General features: G+C 44.6%; 1 long non-coding RNA gene across 1 annotated transcript; it reads left to right on the forward strand.

Moving 5' to 3' along the window:
• The first annotated feature begins 9,988 nt into the window (after nt 1–9,988).
• Nucleotides 9,989–17,216, forward strand: LOC105495082 (uncharacterized). The gene is made up of 3 exons (XR_003021155.2): nt 9,989–10,091; nt 14,142–14,260; nt 16,702–17,216. It is a non-coding gene; the product is annotated as an uncharacterized lncRNA (long non-coding RNA).
• Nucleotides 17,217–22,828: the final 5,612 nt, after the last annotated feature.

Genomic DNA, 22,828 nt, shown 5'->3' on the forward strand with positions numbered 1-22,828 from the left:
GCAGGAGAATCGCTTGAACCTGGGGAGTAGAGGTTGCAGTGAGCTGAGATCGTGCCACTGCACTATAGCCTGGGCAAAAGAGCGAAACTCTGTCTCAAAAAAAAAAAAAAAAAAAAAGTACTAGTACTAAACTATAGTTAGTAAACATCCCCTTTGATTGGTAGCAACTTTTTAATAGAATGGCTGCTGTCTTATTGGGGGAAAGTAACTGTGGTAGATAGGTCTACAAAGAGGGCTGCCAACAATTCCTTTATCCCAGTGGGTGCGTGCAGTTTTTTCTCTCAAGAGGTGAAATCTGTTTCTTCACTCCTTGAATCTGGGCCGGCCTTTGACTTGCTTTGGCTGGTGGATTGCAGTGAAAACGCTGTTGCTATTCTAGGACTTCCAAGCTGAGGTCTGGAAGTTTCTACTTTAACTTTAGGAAATGCCGTCTGCCCTGTGAGAACGTCCATGCCATCCTACTGGGGAAACAGGTGAAGTAAAGGGGACCCGAGGAACCCAGATAACAGCCAGAACCCAGGCTCCAAACTCATGAGGAAGTCCAGCCAACTTCACAAGAAAAGAAGCCCAGCTATCTTCACCAGTGCCCAGTCGTTGGAGCCAATTCAGCTGAAGTGACAGCCGTGCAAGGCCATCTTGGATCTGCCAACCCCACAGGAAACCACTAGAGCTGACACCATGTGGAACACAGGTATTAGTCTGTTCTCATACTGCTGATAAAGACATACCAGAGACTGGGTAACTCATAAAGGAAAGAGGTTTAAGGGACTCACAGTTCCACATGCTGGGGAGGCCTCACAATCATGGTGGAAGGCAAGGAGGAGCAAAGGCACGACTTACATGGCTGCAGGCAAGAGAGAATGAGAACTGAGCAAAAGGAGTTTCCCCGCACAAAACCATCAGATCTTGTAAGACTTATTCACTACCACAAGAACAGTATGGGGGAAACTGCCCCATGATTCAATTATCTCCCACTGGGTCCCTCCCACCACCTGTGGGAATTATGAGAGCTACAATTCAAGATGAGATTTAGGTGCGGACACAGCCAAACCATATCAGCACAGAACTGCCCCTCTGAGCTCAGCCAGAGTCCCAGACCCACAGACTTATGAGCAAGTAAAACAGTTGTTCCAGCCTGGGTGACATAGTGAGAACCTGTCCCTACAAAAAGTAACAAAAATTAGCCAGGCATAATGGCATCCCTGTAGTCCCAGCTACTTGAAAGGCTGAGGTGGGATGATCACTTGAGGCAAGGAGTTAAGAGTCTGGAGTGAGCTATGATTGAACCACTGCACTCCAGCCTGAGTAACAGAGCAAGACCCTGTCCCTTAATAAATATAAAATAGCATAAATTAATTTTTATTTTTAAACTATTATCTTTAGATGTGGTCTGTTATGTAGCAATAAATGACTGATTTAAATGGCAATTTTCTAAATTCTTAAAATTGGGATTTACAAACTCTTAAAAGTTTTTGGAGGTTGAGAAAAGAAGGCAGGTAGGTGGCCAGGTGAGGTGGCTCACTCCCGTAGTCCCTGCATTTTGGGAGGCTGAGGCGGGCAGATCACTGGAGGTCAGGAGTTTGAGACAAGCCTGGGCAACATGGTGAAGCCCTGTCTCTACTAAAAATACAAAAATTAGCCAGGCATAGTGGCACATGCCTATAAACCCAGCTACCTGGAAGGCTGAGGTTTGAGAATTGCTTGAACCCCGGAGATGGAGGTTGCAGTGAGCTGAGATTGTGCCACTGCACTCTAGCCTGGGCGGCAAAGCGAGACTCTCTCTCTGTATATATAAAGCAGGTAGATTGTAGAATGTTAATTGACCCAAACTGACATAACATAAGGAAGTTTTTTTTTAAGGTCCTTTTGAAAAAGCTTTATAGATGCACTTACAAACTGTTTCAGCTGCAAGTGTTTCTGTCATGAAGAGGAATTTCTTTGTAAGTTAGTTAATGTGTAACTTTGATGATAGCAGTAACAAAAGTAGTCACTGCAGTACTTAACTAATTTTCACTTGGTGTCATGTAAATGAGAAATTCCAAGTAAGCTATGTGTAAGAATGTGCAGTGTTAATAACTGGGTGCTCTACTGTTGCACTCTGAGACTGCAAATACGATCTGTATGAAGTACGCTTGATATACTTATATAACAATAGAAATATTTATATGCATACATTATTAGATCTAAGAGCAAAAGAAACTTATCTAGGCCCAAAAGAAAGTTTTAAGCAAGTCAAAATTTTCATTAGAATTATAAATATGACTTGTGGTCTGGCGCGGTGGCTCATGCCTATAATCCCAGCACTTTGGGAGGCCGGGGTGGATGGATCTCTTGAGGCCAGGAGTTCCAAACCAGGCTGGGAAACATGTCGAAACCCAATTGCTACTAAAAATACAAAAACTGGCCGGGCATGGTGGTGCATGCCTGTAATACCAGCTACTGTAATCCCAACTACTCGGGAGGCTGAGGCAGGGGAATCACTTGAACTCTGAACTGGGAGGCTGCAGTGAACTGAGATCGCACCTGGGCGACATATGAAATTCTAGCTCAAAAAATAAAATTAAAAAGAATTATAAATATGACTTGCAATACTGGTATTGAATTTTTAAAAACTTAGCTACCTAGTGCTACCAAGTTTGCCAGCATTTTGACAACGATATTATGGAAACACTGCTAGCAGTTTTGTTGATGTCAATGTGTGTGTGTGTGTGTGTGTGTGTGTGTGTGTGTGTGTGTGTATATATATATATATTTTTTTTTAGATGGTGTCTCACTCTGTTGCCCAGGTTGGAGTGCAATGGTGCAATCTTGGTTCACTACAACCTCCGCCTCCCAGGTTCAAGCGATTCTCCTGCCTCAGCCTCCCAAGTAGTTGGGATTACAGGCATACACCACCATGCCTGGCTAATTTTTTGTATTTGGTAGAGACAGGGTTTCACCATGTTGGTCAGGCTGGTCTCGAACTCCTGACCTCAGGTGATCCACCCACCTCGGCCTCCCAAAGTGCTGAGATTACAGGCGTGACCCACTGTGCTCAGCCAATATATGTATTTTTTTAACGTGCAAGATTGGGATAGTATTTTCTTCGGAAAAAAGGCAATTTTAGCAGAGCAAATACAAGCTATATTAGGTGCCTGTTTACTAGAAATTACATAAAAGTATTGTTAGGAAAAGATGAAATAAACCAGTAATGATAACCAAATACGAAGGGGGAAGAAAGAATAGTTTATACAAGGAATATGATTAGCATGGGCATTTCATTCTGTAATGTAACTTGTAAATATAAGAGGAGAAAAGTGGTAGATATATAGAAAATAAGAGGAGAACAAAGTGACATTTTGTAAAAATAGACTCATGAACACAGAATGAAGAGAAGCCTAAAAATTAGTCTACTGGGTTTCTATTTTTGGCAATATTTTGAGCCAGATAATCGAAAAACTTTCATACCAATAATCATCTACAAATGCTGGATAAAATAGAGCAAACACACTTTTATTTTATTTTTATTTTTGAGATGGAGTCTTGCTCTGTCACCCAGGGTGGAGTGCCGTGGTGTGATCTCGGCTCACTGCAGCTTCTACCTCCAGGGTTCAAGCAGTTCTCCTGCATCAGCCTCCCTAATAGCTGGGATTACAGGTGTGCACAACCACACCTGGTGAATTTTTATATTTTTAGTAGAGATGGGGTTTCGTCATGTTGGCCAGGCTGGTCTTGAACTCCTGACCTCAAATGATCCACCCACCTCGGCCTCCCAAAGTGCTGGGATTACAGGTGTGAGCCACCATGCCCGGCCAGATATAGCAAACACACTCTTAAATGCCAGAAAATGGGGACAATCCTCAGGAATCAGAAAAAGAGGATATGAAAACCAGAGCTGGGTTGTGTGCGGTGGTTCACGCCTATAATGCCTGCACTTTGGGAAGCAGGGCTGGGAGGATCTCTTGGCCCAGGAGTTCAAGACCAGCCTGGGCAACATAGCCAGACCCTGTCTCTACAAAAACATTTTGAAAAAAATTAGTCTCAACTTTCAGGAGGCTGAGGCAGGAGGATCACTTAAGCCTAAGAAGGTTGAGGCTGCAGTGAGGTATGATCGCAACACTGCACACCAGCCTAGGTGACAGGAGACTCTGTCTCTACAAGCAAGCAAACAAACAGAAACAGAATTGTGAGGATGAACTGGGTCCTTATGGAGGTGAAAAGGGTTTGAATCTTTTGTTTTGTTTTGTTTTGTTTTTTGAGACAGAGTCGCGCTCTGTCGCCCAGGCTGGAGTGCAGTGGTGCAATCTCTGGCTCGCTGCAAGCTCCGCCTCCTGGGTTCACGCTATTCTCCTGCCTCAGCCTCCCGAGTAGCTGGGACTACAGGTGCCCGCCACCACGCCCGGCTAATTTTTTTGTATTTTTAGTAGAGACGTGGTTTCACCGTGTTAGCTAGGAAGGTCTCGATCTCCTGACCTCATGATCTGCCTGCCTTGGCCTCCCAAAGTGCTGGGATTACAGGCGTGAGCCACCGCGCCCGGCCGGGGTTTGAGTTTCAAAGGTTCCTAAAGGGAGGGGACAAGGCTTTGGTGGAACTGGAACTACAACCTCCACACAAGTAAGAACCCTCAAAGAGTTACACTCTTAAGAAAAATGGTCGTAAAAATCTGTTCACCCAGTGTAGGGAGATGACAAGGAGGCTTATCTGTCTTATTCTGGGTCCTACGTGGAGAAAACTCCCCCTCTACATTTGTCACAACATGATCGTACTCTCAGTTATAAACTGAGCAAGTTCTGGACATCTAATGTGCACCATGGCCCGTGAGGGATGTGTTAATTAATTTGATTGTGACAATCATTTTATATCATATACATACATCAAATCATCATGTAGTATGCCTTGAATATGTATGTACAATCTTTATTTGTTGTTTTTTTGTGTTTTTTTTTTGTGTGTGTGTGTGTTTTTTTTTTGAGACGGGGTCTCTGTCACCCAGATTGTAGTGCCATGGTGAGATCTCAGCTCATTGCAACCTCTGCCTCCTGGGTTCAGGTGATCCTCCCACCTCAGCCTCCCAGGTAGCTGAGACCACAGGTGTCTGCCACTATGCCTAGCTCATTTATTTTTTTTTTCTTTTTGACTGGGCGCAGTGGCTCACGCCTGTAATCCCAGCACTTTGGGAGGCCAAGGAGGGTGGATCACTTGAGGTCAGGAGTTCAAGACCAGCCTGTCCAACATGGCAAAACTCTGTCTCTACTAAAAATACAAAAATTAGCCAGACATAGTGGCACATTCCCGTAATCCCAGCTACTTGGGAGGCTGAGGCATGAGAATTGCTTGAATCCATGAGGCAGAGGTTGCAGTGAGCCAATATTGCGTCATTGCACTCTGGCCTGGGTGACAAAGTGAGGTCTCACTATATTGCTCAGGCTGGTCTGAAACTCCTGGGCTCAAGCGATTCCCCTGCCTCAGCCTCCCAAAGTACTGGGATTACAAACGTGAGGTACCACACTCAGCCAACCTTTATTTGTTAATTAAATATTTTAGAATGAGAAAACAAGACTATACTCGCATAGATTTGGAGTTCAAATTTATACTATGGAAAACCCAAGCCAAGAAATTAACTAAACACAAACTCGGGAATGACAAAGCTTCAGCCTAGATGTGTGGGATTCCCACAGGTAGAGATCTACACGTTTGAAATTACAAAGCACACAAGGAAACACTCCACCATGAACAAAAGGCAGTAGAAATAAACATCAGATCTCAATTACTTCAGATAACTGGATTATAAAAGACTCATTTAAATAGGTTGACAATGATAGAGCCACAAATAAATTAATACACATGAGAAAAAAATTGCAACTCTTAAAATGTATAAGGCACTTTTGAGAAAGAAACTAGAAGACTTTGATTTTGGTGATTTGTGTCTTTCTTATCATTGTTACTGGAACCAAATATTCAACATGAGACTTCACCTACGTGCTTGGGTATTATCTAGAAGCAGTCAAATTTCCCAATGAGTAACTCGGCATCACTGGTTCAGCAAAAAAAAATTATTGACATCTGCACTGTGCCACCCACTATGACACATTGCCCTAGGGATATAGCGGGTAAAGAAGACAGACCCTCCTTTTGTCTGCATGGAGAATTGCAGACAAAACACACATTGAGTAATTAATTACAAGTGTGAAGATGCATGAATGAGGGTGAAGGAAAGTCAAGGAAGACCCTGGGGAAGTGATATTTCAGTGGAGACTTGAAGAGTGAGTAGAATTTAGCCTGGTGATGAGGGAGTAGAGAAAGTTGTCCAGACAAGAGGAGAGTGTGTTGGAAGATCCAGATTCAAGACAGGCTGGTGCATGTGAAAGTCTAAAGACTAATAGGGTTGAGTGAAGAGTGGGTTGTTGGATGTATGTGTAGATTATCACAATGCAAGGCTTTTTGGGCCAGATTCTGAACAACCTTGTACGCTAGGCTGAGCAGTTTGATTTGAATCTATCCTGTAGGCAATAGACAAGGGGAAAATTTGGGATAGAAGAGATGGTTGCACTTATGGTTTTTTTTTTGTGGTTGTTGTTATTTTTTTGACACAGGGTCTCATTCTGTCACCCATACTGTCACAATGGGTGCAGTGGTGCAATCATAGCTCACTGCAGCCTCACACTCTAGGGCTCATGTGATCCTTTCACCTCAGCCTCTTGAGTAGCTGGAACTACAGGCATGCACCACCACACCTAGCTGTTTTTAAAAAAGTTCTTGTAGAGACAGGGTCTCCCTATGTTGCCCAGGCTGGTCTGGAACTCCTGGCCTCAAGTGAGCCTCCCACCTTGGCTTCCCAAAATGCTGGGATTATAGGTGCGAGCCACTGCACCTGGCTCAGATGATTTAATAAGGGGTAGACCTGTCACTCTTCAAGGTTGTTGTAACCAGGACTTAAACTGCAAAAGGAAGTTAGTACTCTGCAAATTTTTTGGGGGAAAACTTGAAACAATTTTGATGGACATCGATAGGGGAATTAAACAGTTAAAAGGAAGCAAGCTTGAAACTAGATCCACTGTGCATTCCTAAATGGAAAAAACAAGAGCATACTCCCATTTCTAAAAAGTGAAAATAGACCAGGCATGGTGCACAACTGGTAATCTCAGCTACCCGGGAGGCTGAGGCAGGAGAATTGCTTGAGTTCGAGAGGCAGAGGTTGCAGTGAGCTGAGATTGCACCACTGCTCCAGCCAGGGTGACAGAGCAAGACTGTCTTAAAAAAAAAAAAAAATTGATGTCAAGAAATTGCAGTATAACTTTCTTATTTAGAAGCATGGCGGTAAGTACCAGGTGAAAAGGTATAAGGTTTGAGGGTGGCTGCCTCTGGAGAGCAGGACATGAAAGATAGGCTGGGGAAGGATAGGATTGCAGGGTCTTTTAAATAATGCACTTTGCAACCATGTTATTACTATTATTTTTTTGAGATGGAGTTTCTCTCTTGTTGCCCAGGCTGGAGTGCAATGGCGCCATCTCAGCTCACTGTAACCTCCACCTCCTGGATTCAAGTGATTCTCCTGCCTCAGCCTCCCCCGAGTAGCTGGGATTACAGGCGCCCACCACCATGCCGGGCTAATTTTTGTATTTTGTATTTTTAACTGACCTCAGGTGATCCCCCTGCCTCAGCCTCCCAAAGTTTTGGGATTACAGTCATGAGCCACCACACATAGCCAGGAACCATGTTATTTTGAATATATCATTTAATACTTTGAAGATAGTAATATATACTATATGTGACTACAGTAATGAGCTAGTAAATAACATATACATATATATATATATAGAGAGAGAGAGAGAGAGAGAGAAAGAGAGAGAGAAAGTCTCACTCCGTCACCTGGGTTGGAGTGCAGTAGCACGAACACAGCTCACGGCAGCCTCCACTTCCCAGACTTAAGTGATCCTCCCACCTCAGCCTCCTAAGTAGCTGGGACTATAGGCATGTGCCACCACGCCTGGCTGTTTTTTTAAAATTGTTTTTATTTTACATTTTTTGTAGAGATGGAGTTTTGCCATGTTGTTCAGGCTGGTCTGAAACTCCTGAGCTCAGGCAATCCACCCTCCTTGGCCTCCCAAAGTGTTAGGATTACAGGCATGAGCCACTGCCCTTGGCCAATAATATTTTCTCATTTAAAAAATTAATTAAAACTTGCTTTGGTGCACATTTATCAATGGTTAGGATATTCTCAGGAAATCAAAGATTTGACAAAATGTTTTCAGCATAGTGGTCAAGCATGTAGACATTGGACTCTGACAGCTTGCCTTTTAGCCTCAACTCTGCCATATGCTGTGTGAACATGGAAAAATTACTTAACTTCTCTGAGCCTGTTTTTTTTTTTTTGCCTGCAGAATGGGGATAACAGTCATATTGTTTTTTTTTTTTTTTTTTTTTTTTTGAGACGGAGTCTGGCTCTGTCGCCGAGACTGGAGTGCAGTGGCCGGATCTCGGCTCACTGCAAGCTCCGCCTCCCGGGTTTACGCCATTCTCCTGCCTCAGCCTCCCGAGTAGCTGGGACTACAGGCACCCGCCACCTCGCCCGGCTATTTTTTTGTATTTTTTTACTAGGGACGGGGTTTCACCGGGTTAGCCAGGATGGTCTCGATCTCCCGACCTCGTGATCCGCCCGTCTCGGCCTCCCAAAGTGCTGGGATTACAGGCTTGAGCCACCGCGCCCGGCCTAGTCATATTGTTATAACAATGTCATAGGAATGTTTTGATAATTAAGTGAGATGAAAATAACAATACCTAATTAATTGTGCAAAGCACTTTGTACATGTTGTTATTATTATTATTATTATTTTGGAGACAGTGTTTTGCTTTGTCTCCCAGGCTGGAGTGCAGCAGCGTGATCTGGCTCACTGCAACATCTGCCCCCAGGTTCAAGCGATTCTCCTGCCTCAGCCTCCTGAGTAGCTGGGATTATAGGCACCCACCACCACGCCTGGCTAAAATTTTTGTATTTTTAGTAGAGACGGAGTTTCACCATATTGGCAGGCTGGTCTCGAACTACTGATCTCAGGTGACCCATCCGCTTGGCCTCCTGAAGTGCTAGGATTATAGGCATGAGCCACCATGCCTGTCCTCGCCCAGCTAATTTTTGTATTTTTAGTAGAGACAGGATTTTGCTATGTTGGCCAGGCTGGTCTCCAACTCCTGGCCTCAGGCAATCCGCCCACCTTGGCCTCCCAAAGTGCTGGATTATAGGTGTGAGCCACTGTGCCTAGCCTTATATGTATTATCTTATTGAATCCTCATAATCTGTCAGCTTTGTGAAGAGCATAGTTATCACAGTGTCTAGTTTATAAATTATTAACTGTTTAATAAACATTAGTAGAGTTCTGTTTGTATTTTTATGGAAATGAATATGAATAGGAGAAACAGTGAAAAAAGACAGACAAACCCAGTAACATTCTGTTTATTTCGAGACCCGATTTCCAATATCGTTCATTTTCTTTTTGTACATAGTGTTGAACCTGCAATTAGAAGAAAAATATTCCCAGATCATCAAAGTTCTGTTTAAAAGTAACATTCTTTGGTGTAGTATCAATTTTTTTAAAATTATGGTAAAATATACTTGACATGAAATTTATCATTTTAGGCTGGGTGCGGCGGCTCACGCCTGTAATTCCAGTACTTTGGGAGGCCAAGGTGGGGAGATCGCCTGAGGACAAGAGTTCAAGACCAGCCTGGCCAACATGGTGAAGCCCCATCTGTACTAAAAATACAAAAATAGCCGGGCGTGGTGGTGGGCACCTGTGATCTCAGCTACTCGGGAGGCTGAGACAGGAGAATCACTTGAACCCGGGAGGCAGAAGTTGCAGTGAGCCGAGATTGTGCCACTGCATTCCAGCCTGGGCGACGGAGCAAGACTCCGTCTCAAAAAAAAAAAAAAATAAAAAAAATTAAAAAAAAGAATTTTACCATTTTAACCATGTCATTATTTATTTATTTATAATTTCAACTTTTATTTTAGATTCAGAGGTACATGTGCAAGTTGGTTACATGAGTATGTTGTATGATGCTGAGGTTTGAGGCACAAAGGATCCCATCACCCACGCGTGAGCATAATGGCCAACAGGTAGTTTTTCAGCCCTCACCCTCCTTGTTCTCTCCCTCCTCTAGTAGTCTCCAGTGTTTATTTTTCCCATCTTCATGTCTATGTGTGCTTGTTTAGCTCCTGCTTATATGTAAGAAACTGCAGTATTTGGTTTTCTGTTCCTGCATGAATTCACTTAGCATAACGGCCTCCAGCTGCATCCATATCACTGTAAAGGATATGATTTTGTTCTCTTTTATGACTGTGTAGTATTCCCTGGTGTATATATACCACATTTTCTTTATCCAGTCCTCCATTGATGGGCACCTAAGTTGTGTCCATGTCTTTGCTATAGTGAATAGTGCTGTGATGAACATATAAATACATGTGTCTTTTTTTCCCCATGTTAACCAGGCTGGTCTTGAACTCCTGCCCTCAGGTGATCCGCCTGCCTCGGCCTCCCAAAGTGCTGGGATTACAGGTGTGAGCTACCGTGCCCGGCCCTGTACTTTTTCATAGTAGCCATTCTGACTGGAGTGGGATAGTATCTCCTTGTGGCTTTGATTTGCATTTCTCTGACGATTAGTGATGCTGAGCATTTTCTCCTATGTTTGTTGGCTGCTTGTATATCTTCGTTTGAGAGTGTATGTTCGTGTCCTTTGCCTACTTTTTAATGAGGTTGTTTTTTGCTTGTTGAATTCTTTAAGTTCCTTACAGATTCTGGATAGTAAACTTTCGTTGGATGCATTTTAACCATTTTAAAGTACATTCATGGCCAGCCATGTTGGCTCACACCTGTAATCCCAGCACTTTGGGAAGCCAAGACGGGTGAATCAGCTGAGCTCAGGAGTTTGAGACCAGCCTGGCCAACATGGTCAAACCTAGTCTCTACTAAAAATACAAAAATTAGCAGGCATGGTGGCACGTGCCTGTGATCCCAGCTACTTGGGAGGCTGAGGCAGGAGAATCACTTGAACCGGGAGGTGGAGGCTGCAGTGAGCTGAGATCCTGCCACTGCACTCCAGCCTGGGCAACAAGAATGAAACTGTCTCAAAAAAAAAAAAAAAAAAAAAAGGCCAGGCGTGGTGGCTCACACCTGTAATCCCAGCACTTAGGGAGGCCGAGGCAAACAGATCACAAGGTCTGGAGTTCAAGACCAGCCTGACCAACATGGTGAAACCCGTCTCTACTAAAAATACAAAACTTAGCCGGGCCTGGTGGCGTGCACTTGTAATCCCAGTTACTCAGGAGGCTGAGGCAGGCGAATCGCTTGAACCTGGGAGGCGGAGTTTGCAGTGAGCTGAGATCACGCCACTGCACTCCAGCCTGGGCGACAGAGCGAGACTCCGTCTAAAAAGAAAAAAAGAAACAACATAGTGCTGGGTGCGGTGGCTCACGCTTGTAATCCCAGCACTTTGGGAGGCTGAGGCAGGTGGATCACCTGAGGTCAGGAGTTTAAGACCACCTGATCTGGCCGGGCGCAGTGGCTCAAGCCTGTAATCCCAGCACTTTGGGAGGCCAAGACAGGCGGATCACGATGTCAGGAGATCGAGACCTCCTGGCTAACCCGGTGAAACCCCGTCTCTACTAAAAAAATACAAAAAACTAGCCGGGCGAGATGGCGGGCGCCTGTAGTCCCAGCTACTCGGGAGGCTGAGGCAGGAGAATGGCGTAAACCCGGGAGGCGGAGCTTGCAGTGAGCTGAGATCCGGCCACTGCACTCCAGCCTGGGCCACAGAGCCAGACTCCGTCTCAAAAAAAAAAAAAAAAAAAAAAAAAAAAAAGACCACCTGATCAATATGGTAAAACCCCGTCTCTACTAAAAATGCAAAGATTAGCCGGGTGTGGTAGTGTGCGCCTGTAGTCCCAGCTACTCAGAAGGCTGAGACAGGAGAGTTTCTTAAACATGGGAAGTGGAGGTTGCAGTGAGCCAAGATTGTGCTACTGCACTCCAGCGTGGGTGACAGAGTGAGACTCCATCTCAATAAATAAATAAATAAATAAATAAATAGGCCGGGCACAGTGGCTTACACCTGTAATCCTAGCACTTTGGAAGGCTGAGGCAGGTGGATTGCCTGAGTTTAGGAGTTCGAAACCAGCCTGGACAACACAGTGAAACCTCGTCTCCACTAAAAAAAAAAAAAAAAAAAAAAAAAAATTTAGCCGGGCATGGTGGCATGTGCCTGTAATCCCAGCTACTCGGGAGGCTGAGACAGGCAAATCTTTTGAACCCGGGAGGTGTAGGTTGCAGTTAGCTGAGATTGTGCCATTGCACTCCAGGCTGGGCGACAGAGAGAGAGAGAGACTGTCTCAAAATAAAATAATAATAAAAAAATAAATAAATAAAATAAAATAAAGTACATTTATGATGTGCAAGCATCACTACCATCCACCCCAGAACATTTTCATCTTCCCAAATTGGACTCTCTTAAACACTAACTTCCCTTCATTTTCCTGCCCATTCCTGGCCAACACCATTCTACTTTCTGTCTTTATGATTTTGACTACTCTAGTACCTCATATAAAAAAAAATCATACAGTATTGGTGTTTTGTGTGTGTCTGTGTGTCTGTGTGTGTAACTGGCTTATTCCACCTAGCATAATGTCCTTGTATTAGGCCATTCTTTCATTGCTATAAAGAAATACCTACGACTGGGTAAGTCATAAGAGAAGAGATGTATCTGGCTCATGGTTCTGTAGGCTATACAGGAAGCATAGCAGCCACTGCTTCCGAGAAGGCCTCAGGAAGCTTGCAATCATCTGGAAGGCAAAGGGGGAGCAGGCACATCACAGGGAGAAAGCACGAGTAAAAGAGAGAGTGAGAGAGGGAGGGGAGGTGCCACACAGTTTTAAACAACCAGATCTCAGGAGAATTCACTCTCTGTCACACAGATAGCACCAAGGGGATGGTGCTAAAGCATTCATGATAAACTGTTTTCATAATCTAATCACCCCCCCCCACCTGGCCCCACCTCCAACATTAGGGATCTCATTTCTTTTTTGGTGGGAGGATTACATTTCAACATGAGATTTGAGTGGGACAGGTAACTATATCAGTCCTAAAGGTTTATCCATGTTATAGCATACTGTAGAATTTCCTACCTTTTTAAAGGCTGAATAATTCCATTGTATGTGTTTTATATATTTAATCCATTGGTGAACATTTGAGTTTTTTCCAACTTTTTGTTTTGTTTTGTTTTTTTGAGGTGGAGTCTTGCTCTGTCACCCAGGCTAGAGTGCAGTAGCATGATTGTAGCTCACTGCAACCTCCACCTCCTGGGTTCAAGTGATAACCTGGACTACAGGCATGCACTACCATGCCTGGCTAATTTTTTTGTATTTTTAGTAGAGATGGGGTTTTACCACGTTGGCCAGGCTGGTCTCGAACTCCTGACCTCAGGTGATCCACCCGCCTTGGCTTCCCAAAGTGCTGGGATTACAGGGGTGAGCCACCGCACCTGACCGTTTCCAACTTTTGGTTCTTGTGAATAATGCTGTATGGACCTTGGTGGCTGGTGCACAAATATCTGTCCAAATCTTTGTTTTCAGTTCTTTTGGGTGTGTACCCAAAAGTGGAATCATACGATCATAGATCATATGATAATTCTATGTTTCGTGTTTTGAGGAACTGCCACACTGTTTTTTATAGTGGTTGTACCATTTTACATTCCCACTGGCAATGCACAAAGGCTCTAATTTCTCTGCTTCATCAACTAACACTTGTGTTTTTGCACATACATTCTCGTGTCCACGTGGAACAGACCCCGTTGCACAGATTTTTAGAAGTGGAATTGATGGGTCAAATGTTATATACATCTTAAATTTTGATGCATCTAACAAATTGCCCTCCAAAATGTTTGTATCAATTGATACCCCCACCATTAGTGTAGGGGAGTGCTTATTTGCCGTATCCTCAACAACCTTAAATAACATTACACTTTTTAGTATTTGCTATGCTGATGGACAAAAATATCTTGTCGCTTTAATTAATATTTTTCCGATGACTGTTGAAGTGTATTTTGCATTTTTGTTTGCTACCTATGTCATGTTGCCATACTTGACTTAATTCGTTCTCTATTGGTGAACACTTAGCTTGGTTCTCAGCCCACTGTGTATTCAAGATGGCCAAGAAGGAGGGCGAGTATGGGAAGCTGTTTGAAATATGTCCAAATGACAAGAAAGTGACTATGGAAGCACTGAAGATGATAACCGTGAGTCATCCAGTAGTTACACTGCATTTAGGAAGTAGAACAGTGCTTTACAAAGAGTACTAGTAAAAGTGGTTAAAAATATAAAGTCTTGGTAATTTTTAAAAGCTGCCATTTGTTGAACATTAACTATGTGTCCTCCACTGTGGTAGGGCTTCTCATACATCATTTTATTTCATCTTGGCTTGAACAAGCATCAGCTTATTTTATAGCTGTGAAAAACTAAGGTTTCTGGAGACTTGCTTAAGTTCACAGTGAGTAAGTGGGTGGTCAGATCCTAACCCAAATCCTTTTGATGCTGTCACCCTTTGAGAATGACATCTGAGGGAAGTTCTAAATTTTCGTGGCAACAGAATTATGGACTACAGGAACCATGTCTACCAGTGGTGTCTCCAATCGCCTGGGGTCATTTTTAGTTTTGTTCTTGTTTTTTTTTTTTTTTTTTTTTTTTGCAAATGCAGAGTCAGTAAACTTTCAAAGACTTTATTGAAGATCTCCACAACGCATAAGCTGTGACTCACTAGGAAATGATTTTAGGTGGTGCTTAGACCCAACATTAAATGACATTGAATCACCCAAGGGGGAGGTAATTCCCCTTTTAATACCCTTCCAGTCATTTCATCAAGGAGAAAGCCTCCATGTGGTGTTAGTGAGCCTGTAACATCTCTCTAGCACTTGCTGAATTTCTTTTTCTTTTTTTTTCTTTCCTGAGACAGAGCCTCACTCGGTCGCCCAGGCTGGAGTGCAATGGCGTGGTCCTGGCTCACTGCAACCTCCGCCTCCAGGTTCAAGTGATTCTCATGCCTCAGCCTCCTGAGTAGCTGGAATTACAGGCATGCATCATCATGCCTGGCTAATTTTTGTATTTTTAGTAGAGATGGGGTTTCGTCATGTTGGTCAGGCTGGTCTCAAACTCCTGGCCTCAAGTGATCTGCCCGCCTCAGCCTCCCAAAGTGCTGGGATTACAGGCATGAGTCACCATGCCCGGCCAGCCATCTTCTTACTGTGCCCTCACATGGTGGAAGGGACAAGGGATCTCTCTGGGGCCTCTTTTATAAGAGCACCAATCTCCGAGCTCCACCCTCATGACCTAACACCTCCCAAATTCCCTACCTCTAATATACCATCACCTAGGGGGCTTAGGATTTTAATATATGAATTTTGTGGGAACATAAACATTTGGTCCATAGCTGCTGGATAAAGTAGGTCTGGAGTGTGTCACCTGCGATTCTGCAATTTTCATATGCAACCCAGGTGCTTCTGGTACAACTGGCATGACGTTTTAAGGAATTCTGAGGCCAGGCGCGGTGGCTCACACCTGTAATCCCAGCACTTTGGGAGGCTGAGGTGGGTGGATCACCGGAGGTCAGGAGTTTGAGACCAGCCTGGGCAGCATGGTGAAACCTCATCTCTACTAAAAACAAAAAATTAGCCAGGCGTGGTGGCAGGTGCCTGTAATCCCAGCTACTCCTGAGGTGGAGGCAGGAGAATCGCTTGAACCTGGGAGGCGGAGGTTGTCGTAAGCTGAGATTGCGCCATTGTACCCCAGCCTGGGCAACAACAGCGAAACTCTGTCTCAATTAAAAAAAAGAGAGACATTCTGAACCAGACCTTCCCATTTTAACCCAATTTAGATTTTTTTTTTCTTTTTTGAGACAAGGTCTTCCTCTGTTACCCAGGCTAGAGTGCAGTGGCACGGTCTCAACTCACTGCAACCTCCATCTCCCAAGGCTCAAGTGATCCACCCACCTCAGTCCCTGGAGTAGCTGGGACCACAAATGTGCACTACCACTCCAGCTAATTTTTGGGTTTTTTGTAGAGATGAGCTTTCACCATGTTGCCCAGGCTGGTCTTGAACTCCCGGGTTCAAGCAATCTGCCTGCCTTGGCCTTCCAAAATGCTGGGATTACAGGTATGAGCCACAGCACCCGGCCAATTTTTTTTTTTTTTTTTTTTTTTTTGAGACGGAGTCTCGCTGTGTCACCCAGGCTGGAGTGCAGTGGCGTGGTCTCGGCTCACTGCAAGCTCCGCCTCCCGGGTTTACGCCATTCTCCTGCCTCAGCCTCCGAGTAGCTGGGACTACAGGTGCCCGCCACCACGCCCGGCTAGTTTTTTGTATTTTTAGTAGAGACGGGGTTTCACCATGTTAGCCAGGATGGTCTCGATCTCCTGACTTCGTGATCCACCCGCCTCGGCCTCCCAAAGTACTGGGATTACAGGCTTGAGCCACTGCGCCCGGCCCAAATTTTTTAATAGATTGGCAAGAATGCTAGCTGGATATAAATCTGTCATGCCACAGATAACGCTTCTGCTTATATAGTGGGTTTTGTTGCCAGGGGGCAGTAGTTACATGTAATTTTCAGGCAGTGTTCTAAGCACTTTACATATGTTTAATCCTCGGTACAACCCTTTGAACAGCTACTATTATTACCCTCATTTTACAGGTGAGGAGACTCAGATGCAAGAAGTGAGACCACTAGCCTGAGGTCACAAAGTCAGGAAGTGCAAAGCTGGGATTTGAACTCAAGTCCTCTGGCTTAGAGCCAATATTCCTACCTGCAATGCTCAACTTCCTCTCCTGGATCCCCACCTCTATTTGTGATGATGAAGGTTCATCAGCCCCTCCAATTCTACAGCTTCTTGTCATTCTGGCCTGTCAGTCTGGGGATGACAATCCTATCATCGACAATCAGACTATTTGCAATCAGAAATTTATCAATATTTGTATTGGACGAATTAATGAATCAGTGACTTCCCAGGATTGAGGACTATAAACTTTCTAGTTCAATGGAAATCATGGACTAGGTCTGTCTTGAAAAAAGAAAAGCCAACATGTGTATTTCCCATGCTGAAAATAAAAAGGGTTCTCCATTTACCAAGAAAACTAACCCGGTAACTGATTTCTGATTCTGTGCAGAAAAGCACAAAACAGGAAAATCTGTGACCTGCTCAGCTCAGCATTTCTCAGTTTCCCCCACCTCATTTTTTTTTTCCCAAAGAAAAGGAAAGTTGAAAACTTGCAGAAGATCCTTGTAAAGGACCTTCAGTTCATTTTGTCAGACTGGAGTACCAGGAGAGTTCCTAATAAATCCTGGGTCTGTACCTTTCAGAAGGCAATCACATTTGGGATGATTTGAGCTCATCTGGGACTCCATAGGCTCTTTTGTCCTCACACTACATGCATTCCTTTTTTCTTTTTCTTTTTGCCAAGCACAGATGGGTGCTGGAAGCCGAGTCAACGCCGTGCCACAAGGCGAGATGCAGACAGCTGTGAGGTGGGGTGCAAAGAGGAGGCTCTTTCTGCTTTCTCCGACCAGACAGACACCCCACATGGGAGCTGCAGGGCAGATGCGGGCTTCCTCTCTGACCAGGGCACAGCTGGCTGCAGGAAAGGTCTGCATTAGAGTAGAAAGCATACCTTGAATATGTCCAGACCATAGCACAGATTTTGCTTTTTCTTCCAGCAGTTGCTATCATGTACCACGGAAGAGCTCTGGTGTGCTGGGAGAGAGCTCACAGGCAGGAGCACGTGGAAGATGCATATCCAGGGTATCAGCCATTGTGTCATGGTTGCACTTTAAGAAGGGGTGACCACTTGGAAGAGGGCACGTGTATTTACATGACAAACCATGTAAATGACATGGATCATGCCTGTAATCCCAGCATTTTGGGAGACTGAGGCGGGTGGATCATTTGAGGTCAGGAGTTCGAGACCAGCCTGGCCAACATGGTGAAACCCTGTCTCTACTAAAAATACAAAAATTAATACCAGCTCCGTGAGAGGCTTTGGCAGGAGAATCGCTTGGTCCTGGGAGGCGAAGGCTGCAGTGAGCCAAGATTGTGCCACTGCACTTCCGCCTGGGTGACAGAGTGAGACTGTCTAAAAAAAAAAATATATAGCACACTGTGGACTAGAGTCGTTCACACCAGTTAAACCAGTGTGGGGTAACATTCAGATTTTATGAGATGCTTTAGGTGCTATTTTTCTTAAATAATTGAATAAATAAATAATATATACTTTTTAGAGACTGGGTCTCGCTCTTTTGCTCAGGCTGGAGTGTGGTTGCGTGATCATAGCTTATTCTAGCCTCAAAATCCCGGGCTCAAGCGATATTCCCGTCTCAGCCTCCTGAGTAGCTGGGATTACAGGTATGCACCACCATGCCTGGCTAATTTTTAATTTTTAAAATTTTTGTAGAGAGAGGGGTGGGGAGGTCTCACTATGTTGCTCAGTCTGGTCTCAAACTCTTGAGCTCAAGTGATCCTCCTGCCTCTGCCTCACAAAGCATTGGGATTACAGGCACGAGCTAGAGCCAAATGCTGTATTTGATAATGAATCAACAGATTCTCCTCCAAAAAAAAAAATCTGAAAATAGATTATTCATATGTTTCTTGTATCTGCCAAGATGCCTGGTGGGCAGCTGAAGATAGAATGTATCTGTAAAGGTATATACCAAGAACAACAAAACACACTTGAGTTGAAACTAGAAAGATTCTGTTTGTTTTTTTTTGAGATGGAGTTTTGCTCTTGTTGCCCAGGCTGGAGTGCAATGGCGCCATCTTGGCTCACTGCAACCTCTGCCTCCAGACTTCAAGCAATTCTCCACCCTCTTCGGCCTCCCAAAGTGCTAAGATTACAGGCGTGAGCCACCACAGCAGCGAAACTACAAAGATTTTTGTGTGTAGTTGGGTCCTTAGCATCTGAGGCCCACAGAAGATAACTTTTTAAACAGAAGTTGGGGCCAGGTGCGTGGCTCACGCCTGTAATCCCAGCACTTTGGGAGGCCGAGGCGGGCGGATCACTGGAGGTCAGGAGTTCAAGACTAGCCTGGCAAACATGGTGAAACCCCATCTCTACTAAAAATACAAAAAATTAGCTGGGTGTGGTGGTGGACACCTGTAATCCCAGCTGCTCAGGAGGCTGAGGCAGGAGAACTGCTTGAACCTGGGAAGCAGAGGTTGCAGTGAGCCGAGATCGCGTCACTGCATTCCATCCTGGGGGACAAAGTGAGACCCTGTAAGTAAGTAAATAAATAAATAAATAAGTAAATAAAAGGAAATTGGCTGAGTGCCACTGCTGGCCAACATGGAGAAACCCCATCTCTACTATAAATGCAAAAATTAGCTGGGCATGGTGGTGGGTGCCTGTAATCCCACCTTCTCGGGAGGGTGAGACAGGAGAATCACTTGAACCTGGGAGACGAAGGTTGCAGTGAGCAGAGATGGCGCCCCTGCACTCCAGCCTGGGTGACAGAGCAAGACTTTGTCTTAAATAAATAAATAAATAAATAAATAAATAAATAAATAAATGGAAGCTGTAAAGTGGTAGTTTTCAAGTTTGGCTGCACATTAGAATCACCCGGGGAGTTGTGAAAAATTTTGATGCCTGGATTGTACCTCAGACCAGATAAATCAGAATCTTTAGTGGGTAGGATCCAGGCATTGATAGTTTTTAACGTTTTGTTGGCTGGGCATGGTGGCTCACGCCTGTAATCCCAGCACTTTGGAAGGCCAAGATGGAAGGCTGCTTTGAGTCTTGAAATTGGAGATCACTCTGAGCAACACAGGGGAGACCTTGGTTCTATAAAAAATAAAATAATAAAAAAAATAAATAGCTAGGCATGGTGCCACACACCTGTATTCTCAGTTACTTAGGAGGCTGAAGTGGGAAGATCAGTTGAGCCCAGGAGCCCAGGAGGTCGAGGTTGCAGTGAGCTGTGATCATGCCACTGCACTCCAGCCTGGGCGACAGAGCAAGACCCTGTCTCCAGAAAAAAATAAAAAATAAAAATCAAGTTTCCCAGGTGATTCCCGTGTGCAGCTAAAGTGATGAGCCGCTGCTTTAAGGGCAACTGTTCTTACCCCTTACAGGCTAAGGACTTCAACAGTCATATAACATGTCGGGCAAAATGGTAACCCACTGACATCTCATTTAGAAGGGAATAAAAATGGAAGTCACCATGTGTTTTGTTTCATTTCCTTACTTGATTATCTATCTGTCTTCTAATTGTTTTGTGCAAGTACTGGAAATTCTACGCGTTAGTGCCTATGGGAACCAGGCAGTCACAGCAGAGGTGTGAGGGAGCCAAAGTGAGGGTTAGGGGAAGGGGATTAAAAGAACTGGAAAGTGTCTGTCCCCAAGCAGAGAAGCCACTCCACCCCCATCCTGATATTGCCAGCGGGAAAAGGAGCTCAAGTGGGGCTGGGTTTTGGGAGTTTTTCAAAATAAACTGGTGGTCAGAAGTGTTAGGTGAAACATCCCATTTTCTAAATGTTAGCAGCAAACTCAGACTCTTTTAAAACTCTGTGTAGCCAAATGAAACTCATATGTAGGCTAAATTTGACCCTGAGGGCTGCCTGTTAGTGTATCTAGTTAATAAACCCTTTGGGAGGCAGGGTTCACTCTTTGAAAAATTATTCTTACATTTTTATTGTGGTAAAACACACTTACGAAATTTATCATTTAACCGAGGTATACCGTCAGTGGCATTAAGCACATTCATATTGTGTAATCATCACCACTATATAGTTCCAGAAGTTTTTCATTACCCAATACCCATTTAGCAGTCACTCCCCACCCTCCTTCCCCTGCCCCCTGGCAACCACTAATCTGCTTTCCGTCTGGACGGATTTGCCTGTTCTGAATATTTCATATAAAGAACTATACAATGAGGTCTTCTGTGACTGGCTTCTTTCACTTAGCGTAGTGTTTTCAGGGTTCATCCATATGGTAGCATGTATTCATCGATGGACATTTCTTTTTCTTTCTTCTTCTTCTTTTTTTTGAGACAGTCTTGCTCTGTCGCCCAGGCTGGAGTGCAGTGGCGTGATCTTGGCTCACTGAAACCTCTGCCTCCCAGGTTCAAGCGATTCTCCTACCTCAGCCTCCCAAGTAGCTGGGATTAGAGTTGCACACTACCACACCCAGCTAATTTGTGTAGTTTTAGTAGAGATGGGTTTTGCCATGGTGGCCAGGCTGGTCTCAAACTCCTGACCTCAGGTGATCCACCGGCCTTGGCCTCCTAAAGTGCTGGGATTACAGGTATGAGCCACTGTGTCTGGCCCATCGATGGACATTTGGATTGTTTCCACCTTTTGGCTATTGTGAATAGTACTGCCATGAACATTCACGTTTCGTTTGCATGCTGAGATCATTCATACATAACAGTGTGTGCTCCTGTAGCACTGATCCCAACTCCACGCACACTCTAGGTGCTCGTGAACTGGGGACTTAACTCTAGGATGATGAAGGTGTCTCAGTTTGCCTTCATCTGTTCCAGCTTTAGCACTGGAGGTCCCACATCTTAGAAACCCCCTTAGTCCCAGGTAGACCAGGATGATTGGTCACCCTGTAGTGTCTTGGCTTAAGCTAATCAGCGAAATATCCCAGTTCAGAGTCAAGGTATGAGACTGCCACATGTGATTCACCAACATAATCCTTCTTAAGATAGAACCTGACAGATTAGTATTTCAGTTGCAACTTTAAAAATAATTGTGACAAGGCTGGGCACAGTGGCTCATGCCTGTAATTTCAGCACTTTGGGAGGCCGAGGAGGGTGGATCACTTGAGGTCAGAGTTCGAGTTTGAGACCAACCTGGCCAACATGGCAACCAGAAACTCTGTCTCTACTAAAAATACAAAAAATTAGCCAGGCATGAGGGGCATGCCTGTAATCCAGCTTCTCGAGAGGCTGAGGCAGGAGAATTACTTGAATCCGGGAGGTGATGGTTGCAGTGAGCTGAGACCGCGCGGCTGCACTCTAGCCTGGTGACAGAGTGAAACTCCATCTAAGGAAAAAAAAAAAGTGGCAAGTGTATGTTTCTTGTGACTCACAAGCCAGGTCCTCTATGTGTACCTGAACGATTCCCATTCCTTTTTAAATCTTAGCTTCTGGATCATCTCACCAGAGCCTTCTCAGAATCTTCCCCCTTTTCCTTTCAGGGTTGAAGGACTCCTCTCCTTTATTCTCAGAATTTGCTATAATTACAGGCTCTGTTTACACGGGTCCCCCAACTAGACTGTGACTTCCCCAAGAATGGTGGAATATTGCTGATGATTTTGCCTTTCCGACATCCATCCATGCTTCTTTTTTTTTTGAGACAGAGTCTCTGTCACCCAGGCTGGAGCGCAGTGGTGTGATCTCGGTTCACTGTAACCTCTGCCTCCTGGGTTCAAGCAATTCTCCTGCCTCAGCCTCCTGAGTAGCTGGGATTACAGGCGTGCACCACCACGCGTGGCTAATTTTTTGTATTTATAATAGAGACAGGGTTTCGCCATGTTGGCCAGGTTGGTCTTGAACTCCTGAGCTCAGACAATCTGCCTGCCTCGTCCTCCCAAAGTACTAGGATTATAGGCATGAGCCACCGCGCCCAGGCATCCATGCTCCTTCTGATAACAGCAGCCCCGCCTTTTTGGAGGGACAGACCAGCCCTTTCCTGATCTCATACCACACGGTTTGAGTAGCATCAGTACCACTCCCTAGGTTCCAGGGCGGCCCTACAACCCAGGCCAGGCCCATCCACACACACATTCCATCCCCTTGGTTAATGTGACTGACTCAGGAGTATATG

Source organism: Macaca nemestrina, chromosome 10 (genome assembly GCF_043159975.1).
Source record: "Macaca nemestrina isolate mMacNem1 chromosome 10, mMacNem.hap1, whole genome shotgun sequence".
Lineage (NCBI taxonomy): Eukaryota > Metazoa > Chordata > Mammalia > Primates > Cercopithecidae > Macaca > Macaca nemestrina.